The sequence below is a fragment of the Alexandromys fortis genome, unplaced genomic scaffold (assembly GCF_014885135.2).
Source record: "Alexandromys fortis isolate MF-2015 unplaced genomic scaffold, M_Fortis_MF-2015_v1.1 scaffold_5, whole genome shotgun sequence".
NCBI classification, from domain to species: Eukaryota; Metazoa; Chordata; class Mammalia; order Rodentia; family Cricetidae; genus Alexandromys; species Alexandromys fortis.
The window spans coordinates 16,071,229-16,096,406 of NW_026067924.1; the positions used below are offsets into that span (position 1 = coordinate 16,071,229).

At 43.0% G+C, this 25,178-nt stretch overlaps 9 non-coding genes across 9 annotated transcripts; 3 read left to right on the forward strand and 6 right to left on the reverse strand.

The window, feature by feature from the left end:
- The first annotated feature begins 3,630 nt into the window (after positions 1–3,630).
- Trnam-cau (transfer RNA methionine (anticodon CAU)) lies at positions 3,631–3,702 on the forward strand. Its single transcript has one exon. It is a non-coding gene; the product is annotated as a tRNA-Met (tRNA).
- Positions 3,703–4,234: 532 nt separating this feature from the next.
- LOC126501908 (small Cajal body-specific RNA 20) lies at positions 4,235–4,376 on the forward strand. Its single transcript, XR_007591835.1, has one exon. It is a non-coding gene; the product is annotated as a small Cajal body-specific RNA 20 (non-coding RNA).
- An 802-nt stretch (positions 4,377–5,178) lies between these two features.
- On the forward strand, positions 5,179–5,251 carry Trnar-ucg (transfer RNA arginine (anticodon UCG)). The gene has a single exon. It is a non-coding gene; the product is annotated as a tRNA-Arg (tRNA).
- A 6,988-nt stretch (positions 5,252–12,239) lies between these two features.
- Trnas-gcu (transfer RNA serine (anticodon GCU)) lies at positions 12,240–12,321 on the reverse strand. The gene has a single exon. It is a non-coding gene; the product is annotated as a tRNA-Ser (tRNA).
- Positions 12,322–14,157: 1,836 nt separating this feature from the next.
- Positions 14,158–14,229, reverse strand: Trnaq-uug (transfer RNA glutamine (anticodon UUG)). Its single transcript has one exon. It is a non-coding gene; the product is annotated as a tRNA-Gln (tRNA).
- A 532-nt stretch (positions 14,230–14,761) lies between these two features.
- Trnaq-uug (transfer RNA glutamine (anticodon UUG)) lies at positions 14,762–14,833 on the reverse strand. The gene has a single exon. It is a non-coding gene; the product is annotated as a tRNA-Gln (tRNA).
- Positions 14,834–16,029: 1,196 nt separating this feature from the next.
- On the reverse strand, positions 16,030–16,111 carry Trnas-uga (transfer RNA serine (anticodon UGA)). The gene has a single exon. It is a non-coding gene; the product is annotated as a tRNA-Ser (tRNA).
- A 381-nt stretch (positions 16,112–16,492) lies between these two features.
- Trnam-cau (transfer RNA methionine (anticodon CAU)) lies at positions 16,493–16,564 on the reverse strand. The gene has a single exon. It is a non-coding gene; the product is annotated as a tRNA-Met (tRNA).
- Positions 16,565–16,941: 377 nt separating this feature from the next.
- Trnag-gcc (transfer RNA glycine (anticodon GCC)) lies at positions 16,942–17,012 on the reverse strand. Its single transcript has one exon. It is a non-coding gene; the product is annotated as a tRNA-Gly (tRNA).
- Positions 17,013–25,178: the final 8,166 nt, after the last annotated feature.

The following is a 25,178-nucleotide window of genomic DNA, read 5'->3' on the forward strand; positions in this document are numbered from 1 at the left end:
AAAAAAAAAAAAAAAAAAAAAAAAAAAAAAAAAAAAAGAAACTTGGAAGGTATGATGTCTCACCCCTGTCTAGACCCTGGGTAGACTGAAGAAGATGCTAAACAATATACAGAGCACTGTTGGTGTTAGCTTCAATCCTTTTTCCTGAAGAGTTAATTTATTTTAAACTATACGTATGTGTCTCTGTGTGTATATGTAAGGAATTCCCCCTGGAACTGGAGTTACATGTGGTTGTTCTAAACAACCAACTTAGATGGTAGGCACTGAACTCTGACTCATCTCTAGCCCCAACCTTCAATATTTTTATTTATTTTAAAGATTTATTTATTTATTATGCATACAGTGTTCTGCCTGCATGCCAGAAGTGGGCACCAGATTTTATTACAGATGATTGTGAGTCACCATGTGGTTGCTGGGAGTTGAACTCAGGCCCTCTGGAAGAGCAGCCAGTGCTCTCAACCATTGAGCCATCTTTCCAGCCTCCTTGAATATTTTTAATATTGTCAGTATTTCCATTTTTGCTAAAAATAAAAACAACAAATATAAATGTTCAAGGGTAGGCCTTTAACCTGCAAAACTATACACAGACTCTAAGCACTTTTCATAGCCTAGGCCACTGATCCAAACCAATGTCCTCCATGAACTAAATTGTTGTTGTAGCCTCCTTACTAGTTTCCTTATCAATACATTTAAATCAAGCTTGAAATATGAATCAGACCTTGCCTGTTTTCAGGTAAAACTCCTGCAGTGGTTCCCACGTCACTCACCTCATTGAGAGCAAAACCCAGAGTAGTTCCGAAAGCCCCCAAAAGGACCCAAGAGCCACTCCATTCCATTTGAGTCTCAGGCTGTCTCTTCTCATCAGGCTTTTCTGATCTAGCAGGAACCCCCTTTCACTTTCACCCTGTCTTTTGCTCTGGTCATCACTTCATTACTAAAGCTTCACGACCACCCCCTCATCTAAATATTACCTCCTCCCAGCACACATTATGCCTTTTCTGCTTGACTTCTCTGCATTCCCACACCCAATCAACACCAAGTCCTGGAAGATTGAAAATGTTTTGTCCGGGGCTAGAGAGACTGCTCCAGCACTGGGTGCTCGTGCTAAGGACAAGAACTGACTCCCAGCACCCACAAGGTGGTCCACTCCTGTTTTGAACCCCAGTTCCAGGGGATCTGAAACCCCCTTCTGGCCTCCTTGAGCACATGGTGCACTAACGCCCATGCATACACATTTAGATTATTCATACCTATAATTCACATAGCACAGAACCGCTCCTGATCTTGGTGTGTTCCGATCATTTTTTTAAGCCTCAGATACTTTTTTCTTCCTCAAACATGTTCTTAACCTTCAATAGTGTCTGATTCCCCATCCCCCCCCCTTACCCACAGAAACCCTTATCTTTAAAAGTAAAGATGAGAGCTGGGCAGTGGTGACACAGGCCTTTAATCCCGGCACTCAGAATTAAAGGCAAAAGCAGCAGAAACAAACTGATCTGTGAATTCGAAGCCAACCTAGTCTATAGTGAGTTCCAGGACCATCAGGGCTACACAAAGAACCCATCTTGAAAAGGAAAAACCAAATCTAATAATAATTAATAAAAAAAAAATAAAGCAGGGAGACAGCCAAAAGGCTCAGCAAGTGATTGCTGCAAAACATGTTAAAACTGAGTTGGATCCTTAGGTGGAAGGAGACGCAAATCCCATAGAATTGCCCTGCTCTACAGAGAATAGTCAAATGACAACCACATTAACTACATTGATTTTGATTTGAGGATAACCACACAAGTTAACTTGCTGGCCACGAAGAAGAGCACCTTTTCTGTTGTTTTTAAACAAGGCATCACGACATTTAACCTCAAAGTGTTTGTTGTACAGTACTGTCAATCTTACCGCTTCTAGCTGAAATCAGATTCTGAAGGTACAAACTTGGACCACACTGAAAATATCAGAAATGTGCTTGGTCTTAAGTTGTTTATTCACAACGCTCAACCGACCAGTCAACAAAGTCCGGAGGTCTGCATAAAGTTGCACAGCAAAACTACCCAGTTTTACATTGTATATGTAAATTGTAATGTCCAATTGTGATAATCCTTCCCTTAAGCGAACACAAGTCCACCACAGGTGTGCCGGGAGAAAAGCTGCCTAAACGTGGCGTGGATCTTCACTTCAGGCAGCCCTTCAAGCCTGGTTTCAGACCTCAGCAGAGGACAAAGCACAGAACCGACCAACCAGTCCTGGCTGTGTGCTCAGCCACCGCCCGGCGTCTTTGTCCCTGGATACGCCTCCAAGCTCACGCGCTTTGTCCCCGCATCTCGCGCCATCTAAATAGAGGAAGGATATCAAACACCAAGCTTCATAGTGTTATGTAGGGACGTTTTTCACAATTTCTAATAAAAGCCAAGGTAGCAACGAGAGGAACGGAAGACTACATTAACTACATTCCAAGCAGGACTATTTCTTACGTTAATACGAGCAACGCAACAATATTCAATAAAGACATGAATGTTAGCCCTTAACAGAGAATGTGGGCGGCCCTGAAAAGGGCCTTTGGGTTTTTTGGAAAGTCAGCAGCCAAGAGTAGTTTAGCCGCCGAAGCCGTAGAGGGTGCGGCCCTGGCGCTTGAGCGCGTAGACCACGTCCATGGCCGTGACGGTCTTGCGCTTGGCGTGCTCCGTGTAGGTGACGGCGTCGCGGATCACGTTCTCCAGGAACACCTTCAGCACCCCGCGGGTCTCCTCGTAGATGAGGCCGGAGATGCGCTTGACTCCTCCGCGCCGGGCCAGGCGGCGGATGGCGGGCTTGGTGATGCCCTGGATGTTGTCGCGCAGGACCTTGCGGTGGCGCTTGGCGCCGCCTTTGCCCAGGCCTTTCCCGCCCTTGCCGCGACCAGACATGGCTAGGCTGCTGACGACCAGACCAAAGTGCCGGGAGAAGCGCAGGCACTTCCCTTATATGCAAGGCTGTCGGACCTAATTGAAGACTGAAACCTCGAGCGCGTTCACCACGCCCCTGACATGGCACTGGCTGGTGACGTCACCAACGCTCGAGGTTCCCACTCCCTGAGCTGGGTCCTTTGTCTCAAAACAGGACTTCCCGGCCATTTTAACTAATTCAGACTAAAGAATGTCTTTAACGATGCACATTTGCCACTTGCCACTTGGTACGTATTAGGGCGACAGCGGAGCTTTGGTCAGTCAAACGATCAGAAATGCAGATGCGGGCGGCGTGTGAGTCAGTTTTATTCCCTGTTCCAAAGGACCAAACAATGGAGAGAACACTGCACCATTTTCTCCTCGATCTCAACCACAGAACAAATCTGACCCCAGTCTTGACACCCGCAGGTAAATGCGTGGTTTTCCACTAAGACTGTTACCAATTGCCGTGCTGAGGACAGTATTTATATTGTCTTGTTGTCTCCATTGGCGAAAATTCGTGACTCTCGTTTGAATATCTACCGGGCTTTTTCATACACATCGAGTCACTTATTAGTATGTTAGTATTTGCTACTCTTGTCAGATTTTGCTTTGTCTTTGATTCGGTAGCGACATTATTCCCAACAAGTTACTTCCAGCAGGTCTTAGTACTGCAAACAAAGATAAGAATGTTTTTAGGAACTACCTGCTGTGCAGCAGAGTGGCGCAGCGGAAGCGTGCTGGGCCCATAACCCAGAGGTCGATGGATCGAAACCATCCTCTGCTAGCCAAAACTGCAATTTTTTTCATGGGTGTTTAAATGACAACTAAAGGGTTCTCTTTCTAGTAAATCATATTTATTCTGGTTATTTTGCCACTTTACTCCTAAAATGGCTAAACAAAGGGGAACACAGGGGTAAGAACGAAAGACCAATTCAGTTTCTTTCATTACATAATGTATAAGGCCTTATTTGCCAAGTCTGAATGAGAAAACCACTTCTGCTGCCAACACTGGTCCTGTGTCTTTAATCGCCACATTTCTGATAAGTCTTTTGGGAAGCCATTGCTATTGTCTACGCTTATTTTTTAAGCTGGGTATTCACTGTCTTATATTCCTCTCCCAGGAAGGATTCCTGTCTAAAGTTTATGTATCAAATCCCGTCATAGAAATTAGTAAGAAAAAAAATACATTAAGTAGCCTATAATTTAGGTAAGTATTTTCTTTTGATTGACCTCGAACCGCTCCTTTTGCCTCTATCAACAGGGTTAGCCATGCCTTTTAAAAATAACTCTACTGGATTAGAAAACCGAAGTTTAAAGACCTCTCTCCCCTTAGGCCATGGGGGGGGATGGAAGTCTTATTTCTTCTCAGTGGGGGTTTAGAGATCAAAATCAGCCCTTGAGAATAACTGACAGAACCACCAAGCACCTGGTAGCCTTGTTTTCTTGCCTCAGACATTAAAATATTAAATATTAAAAAAAAAAAAAAAAAGAGGGGACTACTTGGGAGGTGGTGGCACACGTCTTTAATCACAACACTCAGGAGGCAGAAGCAGGTGGATCTCTGAGTTCCCAGGTCAGCCCCGTTCACAGAGCGAATTCCAGGACAGTCAGGGTCACACAGAGAAACGCTGTCTCAAAAAATTATTATTACCATCATCACCACCACCATCATCATTATTACTATTATTATTAATTATTTTTTATTATGAGACTACTTTTCAGGCCATGAGAACAAAACCAATTGTTGAGTGCAGCCCCTAACCACCCACTAGTTCAGTGACTTGGGGGAAGTCCTCACCTAACACAGGGCGCAGTTTAAAGATTACAGCGAATATTACAATACAGGAAAAGACTCACTAAGATGCCACACTGAAGAAGGCTTTCTTGTTCTCTCTTGGTGACAGACACTCTTCTCTCCAGCTGAGGGAGGGTTCTAAAAGGGATCAGCAAAAGTGCCAGAAGGTGGAAAAGCAGCTTTGTCACCGGAGGGTCACACCCACGCACACGCACACGCACGTAGAACTGCATGAAAGGGGAAGCAGGGTCTGAGGACACGCAAACGACTTTTCTCTCCGTGAACCAGCCATGTTCTGTATTAATACCGAAGTAATTTAGTCTCAAAATTTCCAAAATCCGATCCTGTGGCCCCAAATAAAATCCGCGGCGTGGACCTAATTTCTTTTTACGCTATACCTACCGCAAGAGCGCCGCTGGAAGTTCCTTTTACTTCCTAAGTCTTTGAGACAGGTCTTACAGCAGTGACCACGTGGCCTAATGGATAAGGCGTCTGACTTCGGATCAGAAGATTGAGGGTTCGAATCCCTTCGTGGTTACTTGGAGGCTTCTTTTTTTTTTCCCCCCCTCCTTGTCTAGAGTCCTACAAATTAAATTGTAGCATCTGGTAAAAAAAAAAAAAAAAAAAACAAGTTGCGGCCCCACCACCCGCATTTTCTGGGTTTTTCCAAACTTTCTTCTTCTTGTCAAAAGGAAAAGGAAGAACTTGTGTTAGGCATTAAGCAGTGGTTCTCAACCTTCCTAATGCTGTGACCATTTAATACAGTTCCTCATGTTGTGGTGACCACCCTTGTGAAAGCGTTCGAACACCCAAAGGGCTCGTGACCCATAAGTTGAGAATATCTTCAAAGAACTAGGCTCTGGAAGGACGAGAATGGAAACCAAAATGAGTCCTTCAGGTATCTTGGGCTATCAGATTCTCCCAGGCTTAGACTGTGGGCCTCAATTTTGCCGGGTTAAATTATCCCAAATAATCCCCTCCCCTCCTTTTTTTGTTGTCTCAAAGACAGGGTTTCAGGTAACACATCCTGGTCGGTCTATCTCTACCAGGCATTCAGGCCTGTGGCATCATGCCTGGCAGAAGTGGGAATTCTGATCCAAGACTAAAAAAACGTGCCTGAACCAAATTAGTCCCCATTTCCTTCCCTTTTCAACGCATAGACGGCAAAGGATACAGAAGGTAAAAGCCTGTCCCCGCCAGGAAGGATGACAGAGTAAAACAATCTTGGACACCCTACGTCTTCAGTGGTCACTGGACACTAGAAATGTGTCACAAATTCAGAAAATATAGTATTTACACCCTTTGAAAAACATGTGAGACTTGCCACTTTAAGGGGGGGGGGGCCAAAAAACATGTCCTGAAGCTTCAGAGATGAATGGAGATAAATGGAAACATGGGAAGGGAAGAACAGAAAGAAAGGGGAAAGAAGGGGAAAATGGGGAGGGAGAATGAAGTGGTATTTCACTTGTATTTTAATAAATAAAGCTTCCCTGGTGAATCACAAAAGTAAAACAGCCACACTGGTCAGCCTTACAGAACAGCCAGCAATGACACACGCCTTTAATCCTAGTAGCCACACTAGTTGCCATAGAAACCTGGCAGTGTTTTAATGACTTTAATTCCAGAACTAGAGAAGATTGTAAAATGGGAGGAAACAGCTCTCAGACACAGTCTCATTCTGAGATTCCTGGAGGCAGGGATGCCATTTCGGGTCGAGGTAAGAGCTAGTGGCTGGCTGCTTTGCTTTTCAGGTCTTCACGTTGAATCCCAGTTTCTCTCTGAGTTTTTATTACTCTTGCTTCAGGGGAGAGAGGTAAGGGGAAGGGAGGGAGGGATCAGGATGGCAGGTAAGCCATTACCAACTGATAGTACTAACCTAAACGGGAACACTAACAGCTAAAAGTCCTGAACACAGACGGACCATCCCATACCTCCCATGCCTACTCTGCAGGGTCACCACTTCTTTCCCACCAACAGCTACAACCCTACTTTATTGTTTATTTAATGCAAATGATAGGCTATCCAAGAATAATTTCTAAATCTATTGAGTCACTACGACATTTTGCCTTCTTCATTGTAATGAGCCAATAAATTCCAATTTGCCTAACTGACGGTATATTTCTGTTGGTCTTTGGACAGAGACAACCAACAGTTTCATTATTATATATGGAATATATATTATATTTGATATATTATATATATTGTGTTGAATATTATATACTGAATATAATATATTGAACATATATATTGAATACATATATATATATGAGGAAAATAATTAGATTAAGTAAAATGTTCACAAACGCTCAGTAAAAGGTAGGAGAATGAGTAACTCAGTGGCCTGACACCTGCTTAGGACAGACAGGCCCTGGGTTCTGTCTGCAGCTCCACAGGCTCCTCCAACTACAGCCTCGCAAGAGAGTTGGAAACCGCTGCTCACAAGAACTTGCATGTGAATATGTATGAAGTTCATCCATAACTTCCAAAATGTGTATCGGCTGTCAGGCTTTTGAGGGCCCTGGGCTTCCGTTCCACTGTTCCCACAGCCAAACAATACTTCAGCGCAGTCACCTGAGAGCGCTAGAGAACCACCAAATCCTTATTCACAAACAACATTTTCGAACTTCTTTTCCTGGCCCGCTCTGCCTTGCACATGCTAAGCGAGCGCTCTTGCGTGTTGGAACTAGTGGTGAAGATGCGGCCGGTTGCCTTCCACGGAGCACTTACTTCCCTCTGATCCGCTACCACATCAGACCAGGAGCAGGTGGGCTAAACATCTCAACACAGACTCAGCTGGATCCGTTTTTTCCAATTTACCATCTTCTAATATTGCTGTGTTTTCATTTATTTGGGGGACAGTCTGAACTAAAGAACAATGTTCAATGTTCTTTAAAGATAAGTGGGAAAATATAAAATATTTACTGACTAGCTTTATCAGCCTTTTCTTTGCAGTTTCTCTACAGAGTTTGTATACTGTCATACAACACACATTGTGTACATTTTTATACTATAAATTTCCCACACACACAGAAAGTGAGAGGCTGCGGATTCACTTTTTTTGGATTTTTTTATTGATATTTATTGAGCTCTACATTTTTCTCCGCTCCCCTGCCTGCCTCTCCCCCTCCTTCAACCCTTCCCCAAGGTCCCCATGCTCCCAATTTACTCAGGAGATCTTGTCTTTTCCTATTTTCTACTTCCCATGTAGATTAGATCTATGTAAGTCTCTCTTAAGTGTCCGCAATATTGTCTAAGTTCTCTGGGATTGTGGTTTGTAGGCTGGCTTTCTTTGCTTTATGTTTAAAAAACCACCTATGAGTGAGTACATGTGATAATTGTCTTTCTGGGTCTGGGTTACCTCACTCAAAATGATGTTTTCTAGCTCCATCCATTTGCCTGCAAAATTCAAGCTGTCGTTATCCTTTTTTCTGCTGTGTAGTACTCCATTGTGTAAATGTACCACATTTTCCTTTTGGTCAAGGGGCATTTAGGTTGTTTCCAGGTTCTGGCTATGGCAAAGCTGCTATGAACAGAGTTGAGCACATGTCTTTGTGGCACGATTGAGCATCCTTTGGATATATATACCCAAAAGTGGTTTTACTGGGTCTTGGGGAAGGTTATTTCCTGATTTTCTGAGAAACCACCATACTGATATCCAAAGGGGTTGTACCAGCTTGCACTCCCACCAGCAATGCAGAAGTGTTCCCTTTACCCCACAACCTCTCCAGCATAAGTTGTCATCAGTGTTTTTGATCTTGGCCATTCTTACAGGTGCAAGATGGAATCTCAGAGTTGTTTTGATTTGCATTTCTCTGATGACTAAGGATGTTGAACATTTCCTTAAGTGTCTTTCAACCATTTTAGATTCCTCTGTTGAGAGTTCTCTGTTTAGGTCTGTACTCCTTTTTTTTTATTGAATTATGTGATATTTTGGTGTCCAATTTCTTGAGTTCTTTGTATATTTTGGAGATCAGATCTCTGATGTAAGGTTAGTGAAGATCTTTTCCCATTCTGTAGGCTGTTGTCTTGTCTTGTTGATAATGTCCTTTGCTTAACAGAAGCTTTTCAGTTTCAGGAGGTCCCATTTATTAATTGCTTCTCTCAGTGTCTGTGCTACTGGGGTTATATTTAGGAAGTGCTCTCCTGTGCCAATGCATTCAAGTGTACTTCCCACTTTCTCTTCTATGAGGTTCAGTGTGGTTGGCTTTATGTTGAGGTCTGTGATCCACTTGGAGTTGAGTTTTGTGCATGGTGATAGATATGGATCTATTTTCAGTCTTTTACATGTTGACATCCAGTTATGCCAGCACCACTTGTTAAATACGGTTTCTTTTTTCCATTTGATATTTTTTGTTTCCTTGTCAAAGATCAGGTGTTTGAAGATGTGTGGATTGATATCCAGGTCTTCTATTTGGTTCCATTGGTCCTCCTGTCTGTTTTTATACCAATACCAGGCTATTTTCAGTACTGTAGTTCTGCAGTAGAGTTTGAAGTCAGGAATTATGATGCCTCCAGAAGTTCTTTTATTGTACAGGATTGTTTTGGCTATCCTGGGTTTTTTGCTTTGCCATATGAAGCTGAGTACCATTCTTTCAAGGTCTGTGAAGAATTTTGCTGGGATTTTGATGGGCTCTGCATTGAATCTGTAGATTGCTTTTGGTAAGACTGCCATTTTTACTATGTTAATTCTGCCTCCCAAGAGTATGGAAGATCTTACCACTTTCTGGTGTCTTCTTCAATGTCTTTCTTCAAAGATTTAAAGTTCTTGTCATTCACTTGCCCTCTGTCCTTTATAGACAAATCACAGAAGCAGGCCCTTGAGTACACTTTCCTTCATGTGTCCTGTTGTCACTCTTGATGGATTTTTTTTGGGGGGGGAGGAGGGATTGGTTTGGTTTGGTTTTGTCTTGAACTCACAGAGATCCGCCTGCCTGCCTCTGCCACCCAAGTGCTGGGATTAAAGGTGTGTTCCACCACCGCTGTGCCAATAGTATATTTTAAATCTGTATTCTCGCTTTCATTATTCTAAAGAGTGAAACCTTCTAAATAACGTGAACTAAGCAGCGTGATTTCTATATTCAAAAGGATAAATAACGTCAAGGCTGGCTTGGGAAATCATGGTGATCCTCCTGCTTCAGTCTCCCCAATGCTGGGATTGTGAGTGGTAGGTAGCTACCAAACCAGGCTCCAAACTTCTGATGAAGATTGGCAAAGGTCTTCTGAAAAAAATATTTCTAATTTATAGTCTCTCCAAGAACGAAATTCACTTTTGGGCAGGTAAATGGGGAGCTATTATACTCACTTCTATTTTTAGAAATAATCTGGGATCTGGGCATTTCTCTGGGTGGTAAAGCACTCATCCATCACTGAATGAAGCCCTGAGCTTGATGCCCAGCAATACCAAAAGAAGGAAACAGAAACAAGTTATTCAGACATGGTTATCGTGTATGTTGCACGCATGTGCTGACACCATATGTGCTCGGCAGTGTCCACTGCAACAGAAGACACTTCTGGTGTGTGTCTCCGTGATGGATCTTCAGGGCCCCAACTAAACCGAGTACCGAGTGTCAGATAATCAATCCTCTATTGAAAGGCTAACAGTGCTACTGTTGCCCGAGCTAGATTTGGTTCTTGCTTTAGGAATACAAACACAGACACAGAGAGTTGTGGCCAAGCAAGGTTTATTGAAGATGAGAGCAGGTACAGCCCCAAAGGCACAAAGGGGTGGGGGGTGGGGGTGGCCCACAGGGCCTGAGGTTTTAGGTTTTACCTAACTTGTCCACTCTATTCTCTAAGTCACCCCTTCTTGAACAGGTTGAAATATCTTCCACATGTTTGCTCAGAACTGATTTATATTCTCTCTCTCTCTGTCTCTCTCTCTCTGTCTCTCTCTCTGTCTCTCTCTGTCTCTCTCTCTCTCTCTCTCTCTCTCTCTCTCTCTCTCTCTCTCTCTCTCTCTCTCTCTNCTCTCTCTCTCTCTCTCTCTCTCTCTCTCTCTCTCTCTCTCTCTCTCTCTCTCTCTCTCTCTCTCTCTCTCTCTCTCTTCTCTCCTTTCCTTCTTTATGTAGCCTGAGCTGGCCTAGAATGCCATATGTAGCCAAGAATGTTCTTGAACTTCTAATCCACCTTCTTCAACCCACCAAGTACTGGGATTACAGGCAGGTGCTACTGCACCTGTTTTTTTTCTCTTTGATTTTTTTTTAAATCATGATGGAAAGCTCAGAAAACCAGAACAGTCCCCACATCTGTCTCCCTACTCTCTAACAGGACAGCACAGTTAGGTACAAGTAAAACCATCACTCAGGTATTACTGTAAATATGATTACACTCTGGAAATATTCCACCTAGAGATTTCAATCCCTTCAGTCCCTCCATTAACATGTGAACATACACACACACACACACATCTGCACGCGCTCGCACACACACACACACAAGCACGCAGATAGTATAAGCATTTATTGTATATAAATATCTGTTGCATGTTTGATATATGCAAAGTTTAAAGATAAAGAGAAATGAGTCAAGTCCCATTGTGCCTCCTTCTCCATGTAAAGTTCAAGTAGAGGCCAGGATGTGACTGCTGGGTTGTCCCCCGACACGGAACATCTCTGGGAAAAGGCACAGCATCCACTCTCTGCAGGATCCAGACTGCCCTCCGGTCACAACAGTCACCTCCTATGCACTCAATTACAATTAAAATCAATCGGGACAAACTTTATAAGCTGACTCCAAGCAACATATAACTGGGGGGGGGGGTATTTCTACTCAATGCCCAGTTTTTGTGAGCCTCTGAAATCCCTTGGGAACCTGCCCAGTCCAGTGGCTGCATTGGAACTTGTTGGGAAGACTCTACCCCAATGTCCGTTTCTGTAAAAGAGACAAATGACAAAGAGAAGAAAAATTTCAGAGACCGCCTGTCTTTATTAGTGACCCCATCCGTTTTGTGTTTCTATTACGGGTGGGCAATCTTTTGCTGTGAAAGCAGGTGAGTGGATGTTTTTCTGGGATGGTGTGCTAAGATCAATCTGTAAGTTGTAAGAAGATGGAAGGGAGAGACAGAGACTGGAATACCTAAAGCGATCTCCAGTTAAAATACATCATTTCTTTCTGTCGGAGGAAAGTCAAGGCAGAGGGCTACCACTGATCGGAGCGCAGAAACTACGTCCCGGTAGAAGGAATGTCACGCCCAGAAACTGGACGGGAAGGAAACCGTTTCTACCACTCCTAAAAAGCCACCACTCCTAAAAAGCCAAGTCAGTCAGGAAACAGTGGAAGTGCGGGGCAGACGCGAGGGCGGATCCAAGGTGAGAGAACTTTGTCACAAGCGTACCTGAAGTCTCCAAAATGCGAGTTTGAGCAAACAGAGACACACATGAAGGAAGTGGGAAGAGAGAGAGGTCCGGGAATCACGCGGTTCACAATTAGTTTTGGATGAGAAGCTTGCAGATTTAAAATGGACATGGGTTCTTTATCACGCCGGGGATAAAACCACAAGCCCACACAACAACAGTGTGAGACCCGGTCGACGAGGATGGGATTCGAACCCACGCGTGCAGAGCACAATGGATTAGCAGTCCATCGCCTTAACCACTCGGCCACCTCGTCACACCTGCTGAGGTAGTGTGACAGATGGCATGTTGTATCTTCTACGATTTGGTGTTTGGGTATTTTGGGGAGGGAAGGGAGTTGATATTGTTTCTTTGGTTTGGGTTTTGGGGGTAGGGGATCCATTAGTTTCCTTTGGCCCTTTAATTAGACTGTTTCAATTTACAATCTCTGTCACTTCATCACGTGTCATTATTGAAACCAAAGCCTTTACTGTCTGTAAATGGCCCCCTTAATTTGATAAAAGAAAAAAAAAAAAAAAAAAAAAGAAAGAAACAAACTGCTGGGAAGAAGTGGCTCTGAGTACAACCACAGCAGGAGAAATGAATGAGTCAGACTATTTACGATGACTCTCGTTTTAAAACTCACATTGGATTTTGTCATTTCTATGTGTCCATGCATTGGGCCTGTTATGATGCAGCTCTCCTTGCTTCCAAGTGGGCTTTTAATATAAATAAATGCCTATCATATGATATAATACCTGACTCCGAGGAGTCCAGGTAGGGTATGTGTGAAGAACTGGGGAACTCAGGCAAAGATCACCAGGGACACATTTACAGTCGGACGAGTTGGACTTGCTGTTTAGCAGGTAGGAAGAGCACAGTTCATGAGAAACCTTGGAAGACTCAGCAACACGGTGTAGTAAAGGGCTTTGTAGCGTTCGTGTGTGGAATTCATGATTTGGGGGAAGGCGTGAGCAAGGTGCTTCATTCTACATTGTTACTGCAAGGCAAAGAGTTCAGGTGCCTAATCACTCAAGTTTTGTAACTGATACACTAAGAAAAGAAATTGTTTCATTTAAAAACAATGGTGTTTGTGTGCCTGGATATATGGGATGTAGAGGGTGAGAGAGGAAAGCTGTAAAAACGGTCATCTCCTTATGAATTGCCAGGAGATACCTGGTGACTGATCATCTATGCTCAGTCAATATATGAAAAGTTCTGCTATTGTTTGTCAGGTTTCTATCTCATTTCATCGGAATCAGAAATGCCAGTGTGCTGCAGAGATGTCGTTAAGTTGCAGAGGTTGAGAAGACAAACCTTAGGGCCTAATCCCGTGTGTCAGGCTAGGTCTGGACATCCAGGACCAGTTAACAGAGACACCTGAGAATATGTTTCTCTTTTTCTATAAGCAAAATCATTCTTAAAACAAACAAATAAATAAATAAATAAATAAATAATAGATGTGTTAACATGACTTAATGCAGAATAAATGGAGATGGGACTAGGGCTTCCTTGACCCAGAAGAAAGAGCAAGGATCTAGGATCTGGGTTCCTGAAAAGAAGAAGTGTGTGTCTGAGGGCACATCTATCTAAGCATACCAGGTATACTTCTGGTTTGGTTGAAAATGAAAAGCACCGACACCAAAGCAGACAAACTCACTGAGACTTGAAGCCAAGGTGCTAGACAGTATAGACTGAGACCTTAGAGTTGGATAATGACTGAAAGCCCCGAAGAAACAGAGATATTGAAATGTGAACCGGAAACACTTGCAGCTAGGTGCATACATCCTGAAGGTGAACTAATGGATGATTCCAGAGACTAGGAATGTGGGACAAAGGGGGAGAAATAAGCCATGGGCGGGACACATTTCAGAGTCTAGCGTAATAGCTACTATACCATATAATTCTTACTTACATATTGGAGAAGTTTGTTGCTACAATTTGTTTTTGCATTTGAAAATATACTTTGAAGAGGTTCCAATTAGATACCTAATCACACATACACTTTACATGGGCCGGAAATGAGTGTAAAAGGGAGGGCTGATTCACCCACTGGAAGAAGTAGGCTGATCCACCTACTTTTTTCACGTTTCACTCAAAACGTGAAAAAGAGAGGTCCCACCGAGATTTGAACTCGGATCGCTGGATTCAAAGTCCAGAGTGCTAACCATTACACCATGGGGCCCTACATGTGATTCTCGCTCCTTAATAAACTACCTGAAGTATCTTTAAATACATTTTAGTTTCTAAAGTTAAATAGAATATGTTTATTTATACCAAGTTTACTCAGATAGAAAATGTACCAAATAACTCGGGTGTTCTATTTTGTAAGAAACAAATTTACATATAAAATCTAATTAGGCCAAACAATACTGAGTTAGTCTTTTATATAGGAATTCAGTCAGCTCCGAGATGAGCAAAACGTATCCTCGGGTCTGCGCACAATTTCGCCAGATTAGGGTAATTCTCGTTTCCAACCGAAAAAAAGAAAAAGAAGAAAAAGAGAGGCAAAGGAGACACATGGATTCCTGGTTTATCTCAGATGTTCTAGAAGCTTCTGATGTTGCAGACTGGGCAAGTTTTGCATACTGGATAAGTTTTTAGATGAGATGAAAAGGTCTAGATACTTTAATTTTCCGGAGTCGGGGGAGTGGCTCGGAATGTGTTCAGAACACATTAGTAACTTGTAGTAAGAGAGCAGCAACAAAATTCACATGAGGTCCCACCGAGATTTGAACTCGGATCGCTGGATTCAAAGTCCAGAGTGCTAACCATTACACCATGGGGCCCATATCAACTGATCCTCCTAGCAGAATTTAGACGGAGAATAAGAAGACTAAATTCATATTTTCATATTTTTTATGATCTGGATTCGCAGCCTGTTTCTGCATTGCTGAATAATAACGTAAGTATAGCTGCTCCTTAAGAAATATGAGTTATGTGTTTGCCAGATGTGACATTTACTGCACTGGAATTTACAGAGAAAAAAGTGCCTGTACATAGGAATCTCTTGACGTAAACAGGCGTATGGAAAACGCAAGAAGAAAGGCGCTAAACATAACATGAGAAAAACTTTTTTGTAATTAGGGAGATAAAATGAGTTGCTTTACGTATACATTTACTTCTTTATCTTTATCCGCATTTCACAATTGAAGCACGATTAATACAAATTCAAGAAAGTGAAATTGGGGTTCAACATGAAGATCCGAAAAGGAAAACAGCCGGTCACTGCCGCTTTTCTCGACCTCAGTCCGAAATGGCGATACTGCCTCCAGGAATCTCAGAATGAAACGGCGTCTGAGAGTTTTTTCCTCCCGTTTTATAATCCTCTCTAGGGCTGGGATTAAAGGCGTGCACCGCCCGGTTTCTACGGCAAACTAGTGTGACTACTGGGGTTAAAGACGCTATCATAGCTGCCTGGTCGTTAAGGCGGCTAGCCAGTGTGATTGTTTTACTTTCCCGATCCTCAGGCAAACGTTATTTATTAATTTACAATGGAAATGCCAGTGCACACAATGAATCGATTGCTAACGTAATACTAATATATTTTATTATGTTTACTATTCTGTACGACAGCAAGATTCTGTAGGCATTAGAGATATTGAGCGTTTTAAATAGCAATAGTTGTATTTTTAAATCAAATTTTTAGCCAAAGACAGTCTTGAAAATTGTCTTGTATTTTGACTCAGAAATGTGTCCTTCTTAGAGGCAAACCAAACTGGAAATTTGTTTGAAATATTGATTTCCAAACTATAAATATACTCTGGAGTACAGCCGCAATATGCTGCGTGTGCCCAAAGTGTTAGACGATTAAAGTGGAAATAGATGAGTCCGCGGGAAGTTTGGGAATTAAATTTTTTTTTCTATTTCACTATAAATCCTGTCCTAGATTGCGTTTTGTTAAATTCAAAAGAAGACGATGGAATTGGAATAGAATTCTGTTTCAAACCGGTAATTCTTAATACCTTCCAAGAAAACACAACTCCGTAGTCGGCAGGATTCGAACCTGCGCGGGGAGTCCCCAATGGATTTCAAGTCCATCGCCTTAACCACTCGGCCACGACTACAAAAGCAACTAAGGATCTCGGATATATTCCCATGAGAAGTACTTTTCTACTTTTATAAGTTCTTTTGAATTTATATTCTGCTTCTACAATGTAATAGCAGAGCTAAAGGAGTTGTCATCCTGCTTAAAAACAAACCGCTACAACTGAAGATTGGCACACAGGAATTGCACCCTTTTGATGGGGGACGTCTTCAACACCATGCAGAGACGACTCAGGCCAACGTGACCCCGAATCTAGGAAGCTGAGTGGCAGACTCTCACAGGCGCTGTAGAAACTAGTTTAGTTATTTACAACATTACTCAAAAATCTATTCTACGATTCTGGGAAACGCCTTGTTGAAGGTTTTCCCGGAAAGTTTACTTGCGTCTTTTCAAAAGGGCATAGCAGAGGATGGTTTCGATCCATCGACCTCTGGGTTATGGGCCCAGCACGCTTCCGCTGCGCCACTCTGCTTACGTACAGTAGGCTGTGCCTTTTGCGTCTTTATTCAAGACAAGACGTTCAGAATACTAGATTTGGGTTGGTTTTGCCTTGCCTTTTTTTTTTTTTAATCACTTATTCATTGTCAGACATAAAATGTAACTCCAAATCTCTACATGGCTGTCCTGCCCAGTGCCCAATTCATCGGTTTAAGATTCTTCCCTATGAAAATCAGTCAGCTGAGCTCAAAAGCTCGTTAACAATTGTTTCCGGTTAGAAACTCAAAGGTACACCAAATGTCAAAATTTTAAGTATTAGTCTTTCAAAAGCTTTTACCTCGCTAAACTTCTCACCTTTAGCACCCGCAATTACTGTTGTTTCTTAGAATATGTAATACTCAAAAAACGATATGCATTGGCCGGGAATCGAACCCGGGCCTCCCGCGTGGCAGGCGAGAATTCTACCACTGAACCACCAATGCAACCGTATGGCTGAACTTTGTTCTTTCTCCTTATGAATGTAATTTGTAGCGTCTTAACCTCTGGTATACGGAGAGTAAACCCCTAGAAAATCGCTTCCCCAACAATTTTTAAAAAATTATTTAAAAATAGAGATTGTCTCTACTAAAAAAAAAGTAGAGATTTTTATTACATGAAAAAAAAAACACTCTGAAAGTCGATATAAAATGGAATTAAAGCCAGTCATTTCTGTGAGCTCTGTAAATCTCATCCCATATCTACCCCATACTCCTGAGACGCGGACCGTAACCCATCCCCGGTTAAGAGAGAGACAGAGACACGCACACACAGAGCAGAGGAAGAGAGGCAGAGAAAGTCAGTTTATGTGGGTCAGATATTAAGGGGTTTATCTGGATGGAGGCTCTCATAGGACGAAGGTGTGTGAGTAGCTGTGCCCATCGGAAGACATCCATGGGCTGAAACTTTTCGAAATCATTCATTCGACTCTTGGATAGAAGCCTGTTACCGAACATGTTGGACAAAATATCTTTAAAACACCCCAAAGACTGCTTACAAAGCAGTCATTCAGAGCCTTCCACCTACACTCTAATGGGTATTTCAAGGGAGTCCTGGAATAAACAAACACTTAATTGCAACATCTTGGTTCGTGAGCAAATATCTGGAGAATGGAACGCTAGGTTGATAGCTGCGGGGGAAATAAACTCATGTTAATAAGGAGAGTAAACCACTGGGATATTTTCAGTCCTCACGTTCTCCAGCTCCCACAAAATATAGGAGGAAAAATAAAGATTACTAAATAAATAAATGTATGGAAAAACTAGTAGGTAGGTAATCTTATAGCTGTCTTACAGTGAAGTTAAAATACTTGTAGTTGGATGTGTTGGGGGCAATCCTGTAATCCCATCACCTGGAAGGTGAAGGCAACAGGTCAGGAGTTCGCGGTAATGCCTACCTATCAAGAAGCCCCAGTTCACAACTGGCCTAAACTATATGTACAGACCCTACCTCAGATCCCCCATGATTAAAAGTGACTGCCAAACTGGCAGGCTCTGAAATCACTAAATGAGCAAGTTTCTAGGAACGTCTGCGAGGGATTATCTAGATTAGGAAGACCTGCCCTGCCCTAAAATGGAACCATTCCTTGGGTTGGGGTTCTGGACTGAGTAAGACGGAAAAGCAAACACAACACATGAATTCATCACTTCCTGCTCCCTTATCAGTCTTCGCCTGCCATCATGTCTCTTCACCGAGATGCAATCTCCGGTCTAGAATAAACCCTCCTCCCTGAAACCGATTTTTTTTTTTTTTTTTTTTTTTTTTGGTGTTCTATCACAGCAATAAAAAAAAGTACCCCTTGACTTTACAACACACTCTTTCGCCTACTGTTTCGCCTAAAGCCTGTTTTCTGGTCTGAATTTTGCTTGTTAGTTTGGGGTTGTTGCTGTTTGGTTCGGTTTGTGTTTTGAGCCTTTGAATTGGCTCACTAGGAGAATACATTAGGTAGAACCTAACATTTTCTTCCCAAACGTTGGAGTCATTAAGGCTGGTTAACACATCACTGTCAGATGTGCTCAATCAGAATGGGAAAAACCGAGTCGGAACAAAGCAGAAGCGCACCCACAACGAACCGAAAACTGATGAGTCGCTGTAAGGTAAAATAAAAACATTTACAGAAGCCATCAACCTCCACACCGGAAGTTTCAAGCCCGGGGACAAATGGCTGAGGGGCCATATCAAAGCTGACCTGGCCTGACCGCCAGGCTCTCCCTGCATCCCTCAGTCTCTACCTCGTGCAGGGCCCTCATAAATGGCATGCCCCGTCCCCTACCCTAAACTTCTTCAGCCCACAGACAGGGCTGCCCATCCCCCAACTGCCCTTCCCTATATAATCCAACCATTTTGTTTACCCATCCTTTTCGGGCCTCCTGACTCCTGCACCTGGTTTTCCTCTCTTGGTCAATTTCTTGGCCTAGGCTGCCCTCTCCCCTCCCCTCTCCTCACTTGGCTCAGGGTCCTGTCCACTCTGGATTCTCCCAGATGTCTCTGCCTCTGGCTACGCTCTCCCTTCTATCTACAATAACTTATTCCTCCACCACACCCAGGGGCAGTCACGTCCTTTCCTTTTATTTCTTTTTCTCTTTTCTTTTTTTCGTTTGCAAACATGAGCTCCTTTTCTAGGATTTAGACCTCAACTACATCAGCGGAACAGAGCAGTAACATGGTTACCTGAGGCAACTAGGCTCTAGGGACAGATTATATACATATATATGTATATATACATATATGATTATATGTGATTATATATATATATATATATAATCAAAATCAGTTTTCTGGTGTCAAAAAATGAAAATATCACCGAGTAGTGGTGGCACAGGCCTTTAATCACAGAAGGAGGCAGATCTCTGAGTTTGAGGACAGCCTGGTCTACAGAGTGTTCTGGGACAGCCAGGACCACACAGAGAAACCCTGTCTCAAAAATAGATGAGAGAGAGAGAGAGAGAGAGAGAGAGAGAGAGAGAGAGAATGCCATTTCTTAGCTTGTAGGGGCATATATTAAACTAGAATCTGGCTATGGTCAATGTCTGTAAACCTGAGGCAAGAGACTCAGAAGTTTAAGTTCACTCTTCACCATACAGCAAGCTTAGGCCAGCTTGGGCTACATGACACCAGGTCTCGGCTGCCTCCCGACCTTTGCCTCCCGACCCGAATCTTTATTAACAGTGAGTTCTCCAGAGTGAGCTAGTGATGAGGAGTTCCACAGCACCCAGAAGGATGTCCACGCTGACCACACTTTAGTCAGGCTTCCTGGGGTCTCTCGGCATCATGGCCTCAACCTTGTCCTGTCCAACCCAGTTTCAGTAAGAATCCTGCAAAGTCATGCCAGTTAGTGACGACCCTTCCTAACGGTCTCTTCTCAGTACTTTGCCATCTTCGCCCTGCCCTCACCCAGCCCTGTCTATAAACGCTCAGGTGCCCTGCGGTTTGGAGTCGAGGTCAGCTGTAGACGGCCGTCTCTTTCTCTCCCGCTCGCGCTCGAATTCAGTCTTCCCTGACAGCTGTTTAAAGGTTAACCATGCATTTGTGTGTAAGGGCACACAAATGGACGGAATTGAGTACAGGCAGTAGAGAACTGACTGATGGGGGCGCTGGAAGACTGCCCTCAGGTTCTCGGAAGCCGGTACGGAGCTTCAGGGACCCTTAACCACGGAGCCATCGCTCTGGACCCGTCCTGCCATTTTATCAAATGTTCAGAACAACTGCACCTTAACAACATCAGAAGAAAGGACCATAGGTGGTGGTGGGGGGGGGGGGGGGGAATTTCGTCCAAGCTACAATAAAGCCTAATGAATTTCCCAAGTGGAATATTATTATTATTATTAATTATTATCTTGTTAATTCTTCGGTGCTCTTCTACACTGTGCTACAGTATACAACAGCAGCAACTGAAAGTCTCACTGCTACTTTGAGTTAGAGAAACCTGCTTTTCCTGTAGTGCCATTCCCTACGCATAAACCTTTATCTAGACGGTAATCAGTGTATGGCTGCCAGCCTTCCCACCCACCCCCTCGTTCTTAAATAGCTCCCATTTTTTTATAGCACACACTCTGTCCTCCCACATGTATGCTGCACATTTTGGCGCACACACTCTCTGGACTCCAGTGTCTGGCGGTCACACTGCCTGCCAGAGGCTGGCGTCACTCCGACAGCTCGGGGCTAGACCTGGGTGGAGCATGACCAGAGTCTACCCCAATCACCAGCTCACACTGGCTCTTCTCAACACCCAAGAGCCGAAGCCCTGGATGGGATTCATTTTCTTAAGAAACTAGCACAGGATATCTGCTGGTCATTTTCTAACATAATTCATATTTTCTATTCTTCAGGAAAAGTCTATCATATAGATCTGAAAAATATAGGTGACAATTCACACACAAAAAAAAAGCAAATAAAATACTGCTTAATCTTCTACCAACAGGTAGACGCTGTTAGTATTGGCTGGACTCATTAGCTATTCACACAGAACACACTGTGTAAAATAACAACTTCACACATCTTTCAAGTTTCTTTGTCTGTTTTTCTTTTGTCTACTTGGCTTTTGTTGTTGCTGGTTCTGTTTTGTGACAGGTTTTTGCTATAGCCGTGGCTGCTCTGAAACTCACTATGTGGACAGATTCTGAAACTCACTATGTGGACAGATCCGAATGGCCAAGCCCTCACAGAGATCTGCCTGCCTCTGCTTCATGTACCACCACGCTCAGCCGTTCTCAGTGCTTGCTTGCTTTTTTTCTTTTTTTGAGGTTGGATATTTATTTGGTGGGTTATGGAAAGGAAGGGGAAAGGGGAGAGGGAGGGAGGAGGGATGGCAGAGAGACAGAGAGAAAGGGGGCATGGAAAGGGGAAAACTGGGGAGAAAGGAGAGAGGCAGAAGCTGCCTCTTCAGAAAAGAGACAAGAGACAGAAAGCCATTCTCGGTGTCTTAAACACGTTTCGTTAACTATTCCTGGGTATCTCTGCAATGGCTACCGAACATTTGGCAGTGTTAGAGAAGTTTAGACTGATCCTCTCATTAGTGTACTGCACTGACATCTGTTTATTTTCATGGCTCTGAGTAACCCTATCTTTTGTGTATCAGCTCAAAATGACTCTCAAGGGGCCCAAATAATGGGTGATGGTGCCCAGGAAGTCCCTTCCCAAGGAGGTCTCAGCCTCAGCCCGCACACTGACTATTTCCAACAGCTGATTAGAATCCTAGGATAGCTCCACCCACTTCTAATACCTGTCTGACAAAGATCAGCGGTGGACTCCGAAAGAAGACAGGTAAATTTACTGTTTATTCCAAGCGACAACTAAAGCTAAGGCATCTTTCCCCTTGCTGGTGGAAAGTGTTATTTTGTTACATGACACAAAGAAATGTCTACTCACCCTACAGAGGGAACAGATGATAAACCAAAAGATAGATACCACCCAAACCCAACTTAGTGACCCCATGAATTTTATCAGAGTTACTTACACACACACACACACACACACACACACACACACACACACACAAAAGGATGAAGATTTACTTACAGGAGCAGAATCACTCAGACAGCTATAATCACCAAAGCTAGCGTGGGTGATGGCTCGTAAAAGCTGGAAGCCTGGAGGTTCACTGCACACCCACAAGCTGCTCAGCAGGCTTGGGAGGGTCCTCTCCTGAAAGCCCAGCTCACAGCTGCTTCCCGGCAGTTCTGCCGTCTCTCTCCCAGCACATCTCACAGTTTATATATGCTTGGGGAAGGACGAGGATAGAGAATCTGGTCAGTTTCAGGGTCTTCATGAAACTATTTAAAGTTGTTTACTTCCTGAGTTAAGGAGATTCTCCACAGGATGGGATACACTGCCTCCCAGTAAAACTTTCTGTTGTCACACCTCCTGGCTAACAACCACGTGTCCTAATGAGCTTCTCTACAAGATGGAAGGAAGATTTTTTTTTTTTTTTGTATGTTTGTTTTTGTCTTTCTAGACAGGGTTTCCTCTGTAGCTTTGGAGATAGCCCTTGTAGACCAGGCTGGCCTCGAACTCACAGAGATCCACCTGCCTCTGGAAGGCTTTAATCTAGAAACATATTGCTACACAACAGAAAATAGGAAGTTAACAACAACTTCTTCCCTCATACTAACATTTTTTGAGATAGGGTTTCTTTCTGTATTCCAAGCTGATCTGGAACTCACCATAACTCAGAATAGCCTCAAACTCAAGGGTATGTACTGCCTCGACCTCTTGCAGCCCAGCTTGCAATACATATTTCTCACTAGAGTCTATTTTGGCAATCTGAGTTCAGTCCTAGGGTTTTTTGTTGTTGTTGTTGTTTAAGATTTTTGTTTTGTTTTGTTTGTTTGGTTTATGAAATTTGAATTTTATTGACAAATAGCATTTTATCTTTGATCTTTGAAAAACTGTGACTTCGAACTGCACCCGCCAAATACAAAGCCTATTGTGGTATTGTGTGGGTCATCTAGTGTACATTTCCAGGTATTTCGTTTTCTAAAAATCTGTTTCTCTTATTGTCTTAGTTGTAGAACTCTAAAGTACAGAAAATGCTTCACTGTTTAAATAATCCTTCTCCATAGGAATGTAAATGAATTGTGTTAAGAGAAATGTGATTATTCTCTTGTAGGTCACAGGCCTATCTACTCACAATTTTTCCTACTCGCCTGGTTTTATCTCGGTGTGTGTGTGTGTGTGTGTGTGTGTGTGTGTGTGTATGCACATGTTAGTTCTCCTTTTAATTGGCTGTGATAGTGTATACATTTGCTCACTAATTATTGAATGAAACAAAATGCAACTTCATGCTGGGTAGTTGGAGCCCATGCCTTTAATGGGAACACTCAGGAGACAGAGGCAGGCGTATCTCTGTGAGTTCAAGGCCAGCCTGGTCTACAGAGCTAGTTCCAGGACAGCCAGAGCATCACAGAGAAACCATCTCTTGAAAAACAAAACAAACAAAATGCAAGTTCATCATATTGTGGGACCCTCACCCCTATTCTCAAAGGGAAGAATTTCCTAGCAGAATGTTTTAAAATTAAAAACCCAGAGTAACCTCATGTTCCCAGAAAGATAGTGGCCTCTTCCCCCTCCCACCTGGGAAATTCCAAAGCACAGGATGCCTGATCATCTGGTGATAAAGATGACAGGGTGGCCTTGTTCTGAAAACAAAGAACAAGCTGATTTAGCAGGATGGGAAAGAGCAAAAGACCTTACACCCATGCCAAAGCAGCTCTGAAAGGCTTGCTTGTAGTTTTACCTTTAAAAAACTAACCCCGCAGAGAGATGTTAACTTCTCTCTCTACCTCACTGTTATGAGGTATTGGAGATGGAAGTTCTAAGCTAGCTTGTACTTGCAATAAAAAGAAACCTTGTTTTTTGCACTCTGGTCTTCTCTGGTTCCTCGTGGGCTTCTCTGAGGGTTGTTATCTGGGCACAACACATATTTGTAAGAAAGCCATGACTGTGGATAGAGTGTTACAGGTCTTTCATCTCAGCACTGAAGGCAGAGGCAAGTACACCCTTGTAAATTCAAAGCTATCTAGAACGAGAATCTGGTGGAGGAGGCATTGGCTGGTGACTCAATTCAGATTCCCCTTAGAGTCTTGTTATTTTTGTGCACAGATTTTGCTTGACAATAAATGGTAAAGTATCCATTGACCATCCATTTTCAATATATCTCCCCTTCCCTAGCTCCTTCAAAATGATGAAGCACCTTCTGTCCACCACATGCTTTGCTAGGCACTGAAGCGACAGCCTTTGCACACACTGACTTTTCTAGTACTTGCCAGTGGAGACCGTTCAGGAAGTGAAGGCCTGACAAGAGTAAAAAGAAAGGCTGCCTTCAGAGAACCGATACATTTTGGTTGAGCCATGAAAAGTGAGTATCTAATTCAAGCAGTGAAAGGCAGAGAATACCTTTTCAGAACACCTTGTCAGAGACCACAGGCACAAAAGTCCTGTGGAGAGAAAGCACAAAATGCACTTTGGGACCTGAAAGGCCAGTGTGACAAGGATGCTAACAGGCACAGGTGTCCTCCAGGATAAGATTTATAATTATAAATTTATTATAACCAGCATAATTAGAGGTCAAGTGCATGTCTGTAATCCCAACACTTTGGAAACTGAGGAAGGAGGATTTAAGACCAGCTTTAGCTACATGCTCAAAAAGCATAATACAAGCATAACATTAAAAACCGTAGCAGCTCCACAAATGCACACAGTGTTGATTTGTCTCATAAAAACAATCTTAATTTTAAAATCAAGCCTAATAAAGACACTGATCTAATTGAGCAAAAGGAAAAAATGGGAAGATAAGTGGATAGATTCATGTCGGTTTCCTTCTGACTTACACATCAGACAGGCAGCTAGGTAGTTTTCAAATGCATGATTTATAGTTCACAAAAAAAGGGGGAGGAACAATTTATAGTACATGGATCTATAACCTAACAAGCCAGCCCTAAGTGGTACCACTGATAATTGGAGGTAGAGTTCACCCACGGACAGCAGGTGATGGACCAGTCTGACTACATCCTAAGGATGGAAGCCATTTTGCTATAAGGTCAGAACAAGTTTATTTCTGTTTGCTGCAAAGTTCAAGCTGATGATGCATTAACCTGTTTCTGGAATTTAGCGTG